The sequence below is a fragment of the Dreissena polymorpha genome, chromosome 10 (assembly GCF_020536995.1).
Source record: "Dreissena polymorpha isolate Duluth1 chromosome 10, UMN_Dpol_1.0, whole genome shotgun sequence".
Lineage (NCBI taxonomy): Eukaryota > Metazoa > Mollusca > Bivalvia > Myida > Dreissenidae > Dreissena > Dreissena polymorpha.
Genome location: NC_068364.1, coordinates 56,113,829 through 56,127,884, shown reverse-complemented (window position 1 = coordinate 56,127,884; position 14,056 = coordinate 56,113,829). Strand labels below are relative to the sequence as shown.

At 35.6% G+C, this 14,056-nt stretch overlaps 1 long non-coding RNA gene across 1 annotated transcript; it reads right to left on the bottom strand.

Moving 5' to 3' along the window:
• Positions 1 to 2,412: 2,412 nt before the first annotated feature.
• LOC127847663 (uncharacterized) lies at positions 2,413 to 4,106 on the bottom strand. The gene is made up of 3 exons (XR_008034106.1): positions 3,844 to 4,106; positions 3,388 to 3,455; positions 2,413 to 2,560 (listed from the first exon to the last, which is right to left on the bottom strand). It is a non-coding gene; the product is annotated as an uncharacterized LOC127847663 (long non-coding RNA).
• Between the last annotated feature and the right edge of the window lie 9,950 nt (positions 4,107 to 14,056).

Here is a 14,056-nt window from a genome sequence, read left to right as displayed (position 1 = left end):
CTAGCTCATCATACTGTTACCTTTTACACGTCATGTTTGTAGAGCAGTCATAGATGAGTATGCTGACGTGGTGATGCCGTTGCCACCAACAGCTGCCGATTGGACGCGAATAGCTGACGGCTTGTTGCTATTGATGGCAAACATATTGCCTGCAAATGTCTACCAAGATCCGGGTCAACGTATTTTAACTACAAGAAGTACTTCTCCGTTGTCCTGCTACCTCTGGTGGATTCTGACTACAAGTTCGCCTGGGCTGACCGTGGTGCTGCATCCGATGCACAGTTGTGGAACTAGTCAGACCTGAAGGCAACAGCTGATAACGGAGACATTGACCTGCACGAACCTGAAGCTTTGCCACATGATACTGAGGATGTACCCTACGTTTTCATCGGAAAGAAAATATAAAAGTGTTCGACCGGCCAAGATTGATTGATTGATTTATTTTAATTTTGGCTTAAGTGTACATAAACATTCATGATAAAGAAACAAACAAGCATATGCATTAAAACAAAGCAAGTAAATTGTTGACACTTTAAAATATAAATAAAGCATGACATAAAATGACCGTTTTGTGTACGTTGGTGTTCGGTACTTTTCCGCTTCTCTCACGTTGGGAGAACGTTTTTTCCGGTACTAATGCGTTACACTGCCGTTTTATACGGTAGAAGTTCGCTACTTGCACGGTAATATCCGTAAGCCGACCGTTAATTATCCGGTACATATCCGTTAAACGTACGTTTTTTTCCTTTAGATCACCGATTCTTGTGCGGTCATTGTGTGTTTCCTACGCTTCACACACCGATTGCGAGCGTCTTGAGCGGCAGAGCAGGTAAATTTTATCACCGGATAACCAAAATCTGCATATTTTGTCCGTTTTCTCCCCGTTACATATTCGTCAGTCGGTCTGACCCGGTCTTTATACACTGCAGCATACAAATGGTCTTCACAGAACGTCAATTGTTAACTTGTTGAAATTATCCCTAGATAACATTACATTATGACTTGGTTAATCACAGACCGTTTTTTACTGTATATTAAACTAAAGAACGGGTATCAACGAAGATTTTTTACATGTGCTTGCAATTTAGTGCAATCGTGACTCGTGAGCGTTGATAGTATTGAACGCAGTGTTCGGTAAGCTCGATTGGCGTATATGAGTATTTAAATATGTTTCGGTCCCGGGAAGACTACAACAAGAGGTCAACGCTTATTTCGAATATTTATTAAGCAGTTAGCAGTTTGCAACAGTTTGCATAATAAATGTAAACAATATGCATGTATATAGATAAATAAAATGTAACCAAGACATAGAGTCGAAATTTTCTTTCTATAATAATCGATATTCATTTATAAGTATTAATAAGAAGACAGTTTTAAAACCACATCGGATATTATAAATGTACAGAAAATAACTGATGTTAATATTTAAGTTTACCACGTACAAATAAACACCATTTAAAATCTCATGGTCAAAATAGACGTTGAATTCGATAATTAGCTTATTTTTTAGAGGTATCATCAATTCATGTAACGGCTTACTATCGCTAATGGATACAAAAGAAACCAACTGGGATATATTATGAATAAATTAACAGAAAGCGTGAAGCGTCTATTAACACAATATTGAGAACAAAATCAGTGTATCACTATAATTACAACACGTTACAAAAACACTTAAACAATACTCCATAATCTTAATATTACTGGGAATTCATTCAAAACTAATCTAAGTCGCATGTACCGAAAACATGTTTAATTTTGGGAGTTTTTAAAGCATACAGAGAATTTCAGTTAAATTTAAAAATAACACTGTGTTTTACATATTGAACAACAGTTTTAATAGAACTCAACTCAAATTAAGGAAAGCATGAAATCAAAATCAGTATGGACTGAAATATAGCAAAGTGTTCTGTTTCATTTATACAACTGTTAAGACATGAAACCCTGAATTGGAAAATACTGCTGCAAATAACATAAATCAAGCTTTTGTATAGCATTTTAATTTGCATTACATAACACATGTTAAATTTTGAGGGACGAACATATTCTGGTTTTTTTTTATATCAAAGTGGTAAAAGGTGCGTCATGGTTACAACAAATGTTGTATTATTAAACATTTTTGAAAATACAACAACACGTTACTTTTAAAGTGTCATTGTGCTGAATACTTCAATTTGATGTTCACCTAAAATTGTACATTTTTACCCATTTGAGGTCTAAGAATGAAGGATTCAAACGACAATTAATTTGGAAACCGACGCGAGCAAATATAATTATGATTTAATTCAACTGTCCTTGAATATACGTTCACTTTGAGAGCTGACGATCTTCTTTATCTTTGTGCGCACCACCTGCAACATGATCAACTTCTGGGCGAGGAACTTGTCGCCAAGGGCAACGATGGTGCCTTGTCACGTGACATGGTGACGTACAAGATGTCCACGCCGCAGTTGAACACGCTTATCTCCGTGCCGTTCTTCACGCGCCAGAGGCGGATCATGCCCTCAGCGTAACCGGAAACCACGATCTCGTTGTCGCTTGAGATGGCCGTGCACCAAACCTGCGGATGTATTAAATGATCCCAGATTAAATATGATAGTGTCTCCATTGTGGCATACCTACACAGTCATATTGCTCAACTTGTCAATGCATATCTACGAACAAGATCTAGTTAACAATGCAAGCTTGAAAACCAGTATTCCATAAGGTTCTTCTTTAAATAATACCCGTGGTTTAAAATTGTTTCTTTGGTGTCAGTTGTGTTCGTCAAGAAGCTGTGTTTATGAATCATAAATCTTAAATAGTTTCACGTTCAGTAACACAAGCGGCAGGTTTTCTTATGAATTGTCAATTAATAATACATATTGAAATGAAAAAGGCGCCACTTTAAATAATTAAAAGCATTGGCGGTGATTAACCGAAAATGTAAAACGGCGAAAGATATATTGAGCAATTTCGTAGAAGGAAAGAAGTTTTTCTACAGTATTTATTTACTGGTGCAAAGAAATTCAACAGTACGCAATTTCTTTACTGATTTTCATGACATTGTGTCTGATATTAACTTTGATTCATTTGTACATGATTCAAATGCTGTTTACATCTAAACGTGATATAAATATGTATCAAACTATTTTGCAATGTGTTAAGGTGATGCAAAACAATTCCCTGGGTTGCAAATTAAGCAAGAAAACAACAGACTTTAAACGGTATACCTGACCCAAAAATATTGGAACTTTGTTCATAAAGAAATCCACATTAAGTATATTATATAATGATAAAATATTTGAAAACAACAACACTTAAAATCTAAAACCAGTCCAACAAATTAGAGTACAGAGCAAGAAACGGATATCCACTTGTGAGCTAAATCAACTGTGCTATACATACTTGTATCATAGTACAGGAAAACAATAGGTAGACATCATGCTCGCAATGAAGTTGCAGAAAATGTTAATCTGAAAACGACCAAACGAACACAATCCATATTAAAATTAATTGTATTCTATGTTAAAATATGCATGTCCGTCAATTACAAATTATGTGCAATGTATCTTATGGAGCTTGTTTAAAATTGCATAATAAGAGTACGAATTGAATCTTCTAAAAACAAACCTATTTAACCAATGATGGGTAATACTAAAAATACTTATCCAAGTAACATGTATCATATTATAAAACCATATGTTACTGATTTATTCATGCACTTGTAGACTTATTAAAAATGTATAAACATAATTTATTGACATGAACATCAATCACGAAATGTTTATTTTGTGTGTTTTAATAGGCATTTCTAAATCAGTCGTCTTAACCTTAAACTGATAAATTTTGCAAACATCTTACTTTTACCGTGTTCACCATACATGGAGCTTTCTGAAAATATAAATAAGTCAATGCTGTCCTACACCCCGTTTTGACCAAAAATCTCAGAACAGTCCACATATAAAAAAAATGCATGTAAAGCAAAGCCATAACGTGTCCTTTCTATTTCAGCGAAGAACGAAGAACATCTGTAACGGTTATATCCGCCAATATCCCACCTTTAGTACTATAGACAGCCACCTGCTTTGTGAGAGGTTCTGCAGATGTGAGCATTTCTACAAACACAGAATCAAACAGAAGTAACAATGAAAGCATTATTTAGTTGGGTGTGTCTTTCAGTTTCAGTTTAAATTGTCATTATGTATAGACATGCCCGCCTAAAATCTTCCTGGTTATGGAGATCACTGATTGTTAATAACTAGTGGTTAAAGTCTGCATTCTCGACTTTGTATTGAACCTAAAAAACAATGTACAATACATCCAACTCCAGACTGAATGTTAAATATCAAAAGTGATTTCTTAAAGAGGCCATAACAAAATTTCCAACTAAAAGTGGACAATTTCAAGCTTAAATGTTGTTAAATAAATGTTGGTCTTCAGACTGAAATCTGCAAATGAAATTAAAAATGCCTTCACAAAAAAGAGAAAACTAGTGTGTCGATAATAAACGACTTTGTGACGATGCTGAAACAGCATCGTCTAAGGTATGATAACCATCAAAAAATTCTTCACGATGGCGACCTATGTAAAAGACCGAGCCAGTCCGATTGAGATAACTCGATTTTTCTAATCGAAATACCTCGACCTCGTTGATTTTTATTGATAACATTCTCCTAGCAGAGTTGTCGTTCGTGTTTCAACATTCAACAATGGCCGCCCCCATGAGAGTCTCGAGTCAAAACTTTCTTACTGCATAAATTGGCTTGTTTCGCTATTTAGAAGCTGTCATATAATATATGAATTATTTATTCACTAAATCTCCGCTAATGACAACAATGGATGGAATTCGAAGGATATATTCGATGTGAATGGATCACTTTCTACAACAATGGCTTCGCCCATGAGAGACTTGATAACACTCGTGGCAAAACTTTCTTACAGCTTAAATCGGCTTGTTTCGCTATTTAGTAATGCAACAATAAATGGAATTCGAAGGATATATTCAATGTGAATGAAGCACTTTCTGGATCTCGACAGCTTGACAAGGCAAAACTGGCATACTGATGATACTGGTATTTTTAGTTATCAATTTAAGTCACATTTTGCTTTATAAATTTTGTTCGAGCATTTTGCGACTTATTGAATGGCTATGATACCCGATATCAACATGTCATATGGGATTTGCATATCACCAAGCTGTCCTGAAATACAACATTGATTACAAACTCTTTACTCAAATTACTGGTTTATATGAATTCCTTCTTCTTTCTTTAAGTAGTTGGTATCATTATAGTCCAAATAATTAGACGTAATTTACCGTTTAGTTCATGTATATCGACCTCATATTTATAGGACTAGATATTATGTTAAAGGGGCCTTTTCACAGATTTTGACATGTTTAGAAGTTAGTCATTAAATGCTTTATATTGATAAATGTAAACATTGGATCTTAAAAGCTCCAGTTAAAAATCCAGAATAAAATTCTTTTAAAAAAAGTAGTCCGCAGCACGGCACGAACCAGTGACCCCCTTAGTCCTGGAGTAAAAACGCATTAGCCTGCTCGACTATTCTGCCAAGTATAAATGGTTGACGTATTTTATACCTAATATAAGCAATCTTCGTAGTTTCACACAATTAAACAATAACAACATAACTCTCCAAATTATTCAATCGTTTCGCGTTGCAACGCTTTATAGTTTTTAAATCGTTAAAAGATGCATATAATGGCTATATTAGACCATGGTAAATGTTCAGTAATACTGTTTCCTAAAAATAGCATAACTAAAACGAAAATTTGCGAATCCGATACAACTTTTTTCAATTTTTGTCAATTTACCAAAACGTGAAAAGATCCCTTTAAAGTTAAATGAACTGTACCCCAGTAAAAGAGACATTAAGGCGATTGTGGCCAGTTTAGATCCAGTTCAGCCTGCAGTTGCTTAAAAGCTGTTTGCTTAAGAGCGGTACAATGACAAATAGTTTAATTGGATACTGATTTGACTGCCCTTTTCCTGTGACCTGGCTAATTAATTTCAGAAGCCTGGTAACAGTTTAACGTTGATGTTACCAATGTGTCAGACCAGGGCTATGGATTTTGAAATCTAGGGCATGCATGGTCAGAAGATGTCATTTAAGATTATACATTTTTTCAAACACATACAAATGCATACAAATATAAATAGTAAAATGCACTAAGTCAGAAGGCATTTGACTTCGGCTGGTGCCTTGGTACACCAGGTGTTTCGGTTGCAATAGTTTGATGGACTCATTAGTTGGATGTGTAGTTACATTATTTACAGTATATCAAACAGTATTATTATGCCCCCTTCGAAGAAGAGAGGGTATATTGTTTTGCACATGTCGGTCCGTATGTCCGTATGTCAGTCCACCAGATGGTTTCCGGACAATAATATCTCAGGTGAACGACTTTGGGCCTTTCAGGCCCTCTTGTTTGATCATCTTACCATTTGAAGAAAAGATATCATTGCACAGATGTCTTTTACTTTTAGAATGTGTTTTGCTGCATTTCTTATGTGGCTTGTTCGGGGTATATTGTTTAGCACATGTCGGTCAGTCCGTCAGTCGGTCCGTCCACCAGATGGTTTCCGGATGATAACTCAAGAACGCTTAGGCCTAGGATCATGAAACTTCATAGGTACATTGATCAAGACTGGCATATGAACCCTATTGATTTTCAGGTCACTAGATAAAAGGGTAAGGTCACAGTGACTAAAATGCTTAGGCCTAGGATCATGAAACTTCATAGGTACATTGATCATGACTGGCATATGATCTCTATTGATGTTCAGGTCATTAGGTCAAAGGTCAAGGTCACAGTGAGTCAAAACAGATTAATGATTTCCTGATGATAACTCAAGAATGCTTTCGTCTAGGATCATGAATTTCATAGGTACATTGATCATGACTTGCAGATTACCCCTATTGATGTTTAGGTCACTCTGTCAAAGGTCAAGGTCAAAGTGACTCAAAACAGTAAAATAGTATCCGGATGATAACTCAACAATGCTTACGCCTAGGACCATTAAACTTCATAGGTACATTGATCATGACTGGTATATAACCCTTATTGATTTTCAGGTCACTTGGTCAAAGGTCAAGGTCACAGTGACTCATAACAGTAAAATGGTTTCCTGATGATAACTCACGAATAGTAAGGCCTAGGATCATGAAACTTCATAGGGAAATTGATCATGACTGGCAGATGATCCCTATTGATTTTCAGGTCACTAGGTCAAAGGTCAAGGTCACAGTGACAAAAATGTATTCACACAATGGCTACCACTACAACTGACAGCCCATATGGGGGGCATGCATGTTTTACAAACAGCCCTTGTTTGTCTTATGTTGGTAAATGTTCATCTCGGTCAATTCTAGGTTAAGTTTGAAAGTAGGTCATATGTGGTCCAAACTAGGTCAACAAACCAAATCACAGAAAAGTTTAGTGAACACTCCAGAGGTCACATTTTCTTCCAGATCTTCATGAAAATTGGACAGAATGTTATCTCGATGAAATAAAGTTTCAGTTTGAAAGTTGGTAGTTTGTCAAAAACTAGGTCATTAGGTCAAAATAAAGAAAACTTCCTTTACCTTTCTACAGGTCACATTATCTTCCTGATTTTAATGAAAATTGCTTACAATGTCCATCTTAATCAAATCAAAAGCTGAATTTGCAAGTTGGTCATGTGCAGGCTAAAGCTAGGTTACAACTTAGTCAAATCATACACAAGTTTTTGACACTATATAGAAGGAGTTTTGGGTGAGCAATACAGGGCTATCTTGTTTTAGAACAGCCTGTAGTAAGAAAGGGAAGGTATTGTATTTGTTTCAAAAGTAATATTTTATTGTTATTTGAAGTAACTGAGCAATTATATGATGTGAAAGTTGTGGTTATTTTGCTCACTTGTTATGATGTGACAAGGTGAGCTTTTGTTATCACTCTTTGTCTGTTGTATTTTATCCAAAGTTTATTGTGAACACATAAGATATCATTTTACAATGTATAAACTTGGGTGTCACATTTTTGCCAGATTCTAATGAAACTAGTCACCTCTATGTCATTTTGGGTTTCATATTCTATCAAAAATTAGGGCACTATGTCAAATATAAGAAAAGGTCTGTTAATACTTTAGTGGGCACATTCTCTCTCTGATCCACTTGTTAATTGGTTAGAACATTATTTTAAATGATTTCAAAGTCAAGCTTGAAAGTAGCATACTAGTATTCAACATTTAGGTCACAAGGTCTAGTCTCAGTGATTAACAGGTCACGTTCCAAAGTGGGTCATGTGCTTCCAAGCATTTGATCAATAACTAAAATCATTAAAATCTATGTTAACACTTACATTTTTTACCTGATCTTTATGGCAGTTGATCAGAATGTTCAAATAAATAAAAGTAGGAACTCGGTAACAAGGCTCAACTAGATCGGATAGACGCAAATAGTTTATTCATACTCACAATGCCTTTTTTTTCTAGATCTTCATGAAAAATTAGTTAACACCACTAGGAAACAATCAGTTTCAGGTGAGCCACATTGTGCTGTTAAAGCTATCTATGTAAAGTATAGATTGTTACAAAACCTTGTTTATCAATAAAAATAAATGAAAAAAATGGCTTTCTAAAAGTTGTAGTCTTGGATGATATATTCCTCAACTTATAATCTACGACAATCTTTTCAGAAGAAAAACAAAATTTGACTATTATTATACTCCAACATACTGTGATTGGGGGCTAGCACAGGAATTCTCAATTATGTTCCTCGAAAAATAATGGGTTAGCATATTGTTGCTGTTTTATCCAGTTGTCAGGACCATTACTCCCAAAAGAATTGTAAGTTCAAATATGAGATATTTTGTTAATAAATCTCGTTGAAAGGAGTGCAGTGTCCAAGAACGAAAACGATTGCATAACATTCATTAACTATTGACCTGCGGATAAATGACAAGCAATAAAAATTACACATTTGCGGTGATGTAGATTAACTTAAATGGATGCATATTTATTTTATGCTTTCCGGTGAAATACACTGAAATATTAGTGAAATAAACTGGTATTTCACTGTTTTAAAAAGTGAAAAATAACAGTGAAAATATCGATATTTTTCGCTGTTTTTCTGGGAAAATCGATATTCCACCGAATCCAACAAATATCCTCTATATATCCATCCTCTTCAAAAGCATCGTCAAACCAGGACTTTCAGTACTTTGATTTTATTAAGTGCACCGGTGACACCACGGGATTGGCAGAGTAGTTACTATTGAAAATGTTAACAGCATGTTCGTTCTCTCGCATGTGTGCTTTCGCCAACAGCATCAAATCAGTATACCTTTAACGCCGCAAGTGATAAGAAGTTTGTTTCAGCTTTAACGACAAATAAATAAAGCACAGTTTAGTTGAAATGAGTGTACATCATTAAATGGAATGACTATCGTACATTATTGAATGAAAGATATAAGTTGTGGAAAATATCATCTTAGGTAGAGAGGTTCATCCTTGCTCAAACGAAATGATCAAATTATATGCTAAGGATGCAAAAGGAAACTTACGACTCCACAGGCAGTTGCTGTGATTTTTGAAATCACTTTAGGGTGGATCCCAGTTATATTCTTGATAGCGTTACCGGGATTTATATTCGAATTCTGCATTACCAAACGAACGCACGGAATAATCAGGGCATTGGAGGTATTTAGTGTTTGAATACACTTAAGCAATTATGTATCCGTCAGTGGCACTGTTACTCACTGTTTGTATGTTTATCGCATGCTCATTAGAGTGCTCGACATCTTGTGTATGCATCAAAGATAAGGCGACCTGTAGAACACCAGACCCAAATGGAATAGTTCTTAGTGAAAATATTAGCGAAGTGGTTTTGAACGATCTTAGTGCATCGTTACTTACCGAGAACACATTTTCTGGAAACAAACAATGGTCAAAGATAGAAACTCTGGAAATATGGGCGGTTGACGGCGAATCTCTCGGAAGTCGTGTTTTCACGGGACTGTCCGGTCTTACCTACCTTGGCTATCACAATGAGTACATGGTCAATATGGTAAATGATACATTTTATGGCTTGGAAAATCTTGAAGTATTGAACTTTTCCATGAACATTCGTCTTCGGATACGCATCTTTTCGAGCACCATGAATTTCGCTTACCTTCCGAAATTGAATAAATTAAGCCTTACTGGCATGGCTTCGTTTTACTTCACCAGTGCCGAAGATGCGTATGACTATTTTTTTCAAAGCATAGCTGGTCGCGAAAAGAGAAATATAACGCATCTGGACATTTCTAACGTAAGCTTTGGAGTGTTTCATTTTTATAAATTCATGGTTAACGGACTCTGTGATTCTGTCCGTGAGATTTATTTGAGAACTGCTACACTACAAAACATTCGAGGATTTGAGAACGTCAAAAAGCCCTGTAGCAGTTTGAAGGTACTTGACTTCAGTGATGCGAAACTTCCGAATGATGTACGCAATTTAAATATTGCTAAATTAATGTCACTTTTTCCCTGCCAATTCACAGCTTTTTTCTTTAACGTGGAAGAGCTGTATATGAACGGCTTAGGCAAGTACCTGATGACTCCGCCATTGCAAGGTGACGGCGATGTTAACTTGACGTCATGCCCGTATAGAATAAAAAAAGTCAGCCTAGAAAATAATTTGATTAAACGGTTGACCTACACAGTAAGACTTCACAATGACACCCAGAAAACGGTGGAATGGATAAGTCTAGCTGGAAACATTCTCGAATTCATATCCCCTCAGTTTCTATCGCCATCGATAAATCTTCAATATTTAGATTTATCTAGTAACCACCTTCACAAGATGCAAGAACATTACGAAGATCAGTTCGAACTCCTTATAAAAGAAAATACGAAGCTTAAAGTTTTAAAATTGGGGAAAAACGGTATTACACGAATCCCATTCAACATGTTTCTAACAAATTCAAAATTACAAGTACTGGATCTTTCTCACAATAATATTTCTTTGCTAGATTTCGACATGGGAAAGTTGGCAAATCTTAAAGTGTTCAATTTATCTTACAACGCGATATCATCAATAGACGCACAAACAAGGGATACGATAGAAAAAATAAGAACAGCGACAAAGCCGCAAACGCTTCGAGTAGATCTGTCCAATATGCCGTACATTTGCTCGTGTGATGATAACCACATGGAAACGATCCAGTGGATTCACAGAAATCTCGACACGTTTATAACAAGTCCCCGAGAAGACTATATGTGTACATTACAAGGTGAACGGTTGAACATTTTCCAAAATGCGTTGGAAAAGACCAATGATTACTGTCGATTGCAAAACTTAAAGCGCAATCTCGCCATTTCTCTTCCAATAGTGTGCGTTTTTGTGCTTATTGGACTCATTATATTTGTCAAAATCCAAGGTTTTAGACAAAGGCAACGGGAGAGAAAAAATATTCGGTCTCAGATTGAACTGGGAGAGTTTCCAAAGAAATTTGTTGCGTTCCTGTCATTTAGCTCGGAAGATGCCGAGTTGGTCGTTGACACGATCTTACCGAGACTGAATTCAGAGCTACAGCGGAAGACAAAGACAGGAACTAGTCGTGTTTTAGTGAGCTCAGGTGATCGCCATTTTAGGCCCGGATATGCGCTTGGTGAGGAGATAATACGGTGTATTGAAGACTCAGCAGTTATTATTCTAGCGGTGTCTAAACAATTCTGCCGAAAGCAATGGTGCAGGAAAGAAGTGCAGGAAACTTACGATCAAAATAAACCAATAGTACTGCTGTTTTTGGAAAAAGTTGAGCCGGACGAGATGGGCAAAGTTCTCTTGAAGTTGTTTAGCAGGTATGCGCATGCGTCGTGGATTTCAGATTCAAATGGCGGTCATATTGAGCCTGACTGGTCTATATTATGTGATGCTCTTTTGGATTTGACTGTAAATAAATCGGACAACAAAACATTGAAATGTCTTGAACTTAATTGGTGTAGTAGCTAAAATAATAATTGTTAGCGCTCTAAATAAAGAAAGACAGGAAACAATAAGAAAATACAAAGCTTTATTTGTTTCCTTCAATACAGGATTCGATCATGAATATATTTCAAAATTGTATTTGATTTGTTGATTATTCTGGATAAATACACTGTAATGTGTTTAACAATACTGTACTGATTTTGCATGTTATATTAAGGATCGTTAATAACCGATTTGAACTTTACTGTCCATATGTTATAGAGGACATGTTAATACAAACGTTTTGATATTGTATGCTTATTCGTACACGCACACACACAGTTTTAATTATTAAACGAACAAATACCTTTAGGTAAAATATTTACTTGATTCTACTAACATCTCCAAAAGTACAAAGGCATATATGTTGGTCGGCCAAACCATTTGTTTTCTGTTCAATGTGTATTACTTAACATCGGTTATTTCTAACTTTAATAAATATGTTTAATTGTATCGGGTTCGTTTGCAAACATATTCTCCCACTAATATACTTTGCGTATAGAGATAATAAACGTTAAACGATCATAATAATATGTTCAATTCATTTGTATATTCACTATTGTAGACAAGAAGCTTTGTTGTAGCCGTAATTGCTGAAATAAATTGTGTTGTTGTTGTTGTTGTATATAAGTGTGATGTTTAAAATAAGGGTGTTGATATTGTGCAAAGTATCGGTCGTTGTGTTAAAATCTTATATGAATGAATTTAATGAATTAATTTATTCCTAAATTGTTCCGTAAACAATTAACATTTTATGTATAGAAACAAATTATTTAATTAGTTATTAGTTTTTTCCCCCATAATTTGATGAGAAATAATTAATATCCATGTTAAAGTGACACTTCATATATAGCACAGTTGATTATTTGTTTCATTATTACGCCCCCCTTCGAAGAAGAGGGGGTATATTGTTTTGTACATGTCGGTCGGTCGGTCGGTCCGTCCGCCCGTCCGTCCGTCGGTCCGTCCACCAGATGGTTTCCAGATGATTACTCAAGAACGCTTACGCCTAGGATCATGAAACTTAAAAGTTACATTGATCATGACTGGCAGATGACCCCTATTAATTTTCAGGTCACTAGGTCAAAGGTCAAGGTCACAGTGACTCGAAACAATAAAATGGTTTCCGGATGATAACTCAAGAACGCTTACGCCTAGGATCATGAAACTTCATAGGTACATTTATCATAACTGGCAGATGATCGCTATTGATTTTCAGGTCACTAGGTCAAAGGTCAAGGTCACATTGACTCGAAATAGTAAAATGGTTACCGGATAATAACTCAAGAATGCTTACGCCTAGGATCATAAAACTTCATAGGTACATTGATCATGACTGACAGATGACCCCTATTAATTTTCAGGTCACTATGTCAAAGGTCAAGGTCACAGTGACTTAAAACCGTAAAATGGTGTCTTGATGATAACTCAAGAATAATTAGGCCTAGGATCATGAAACTTCATAGGTACATTGATCATGACTGGCAGATGACCCCTATTGATTTTCAGGTCACTCGGTCAAGGTCACAGTGACAAAAAACGTATTCACACAACGGCTGCCACTACAACTGACAGCCCATATGGGAGGCATGCATGTTTTACAAACAGCCCTTATTTTATTAACAGCAGTCAGTATCTATATTAAAGTGATATTCAATATATACTACAGTGTATTATTTGACTCTGTATTTTAATGACAAAAGTTTATGAATGTTAAAGGGAAATATCTTATGTGATAAATCAGTAAAATCTCTGTTAACCACTTCACTTACATTATTGTCATAACTACTATCATTCAGGTCATTACCCATGTGTATTTTGTTTTTGCATTTGACTAAAAAAGCAATTGAATGCTTAAGAGCTAATATATTTGTGATTTTCATGTAGAGCAAGTAGGAGTGATTACTAACATTTCATAACATGCACGCTTACAGGTTACATAGCGCTTTTTTATTTTTGGTAGCGCGACGTTCTTAATATTTTGTAAATGTATAAAACTGTAAATAATCAGGTCATGCCAGATGGAGTTAAGGCCGCGGATTTTAATATTCGGAGACATTAT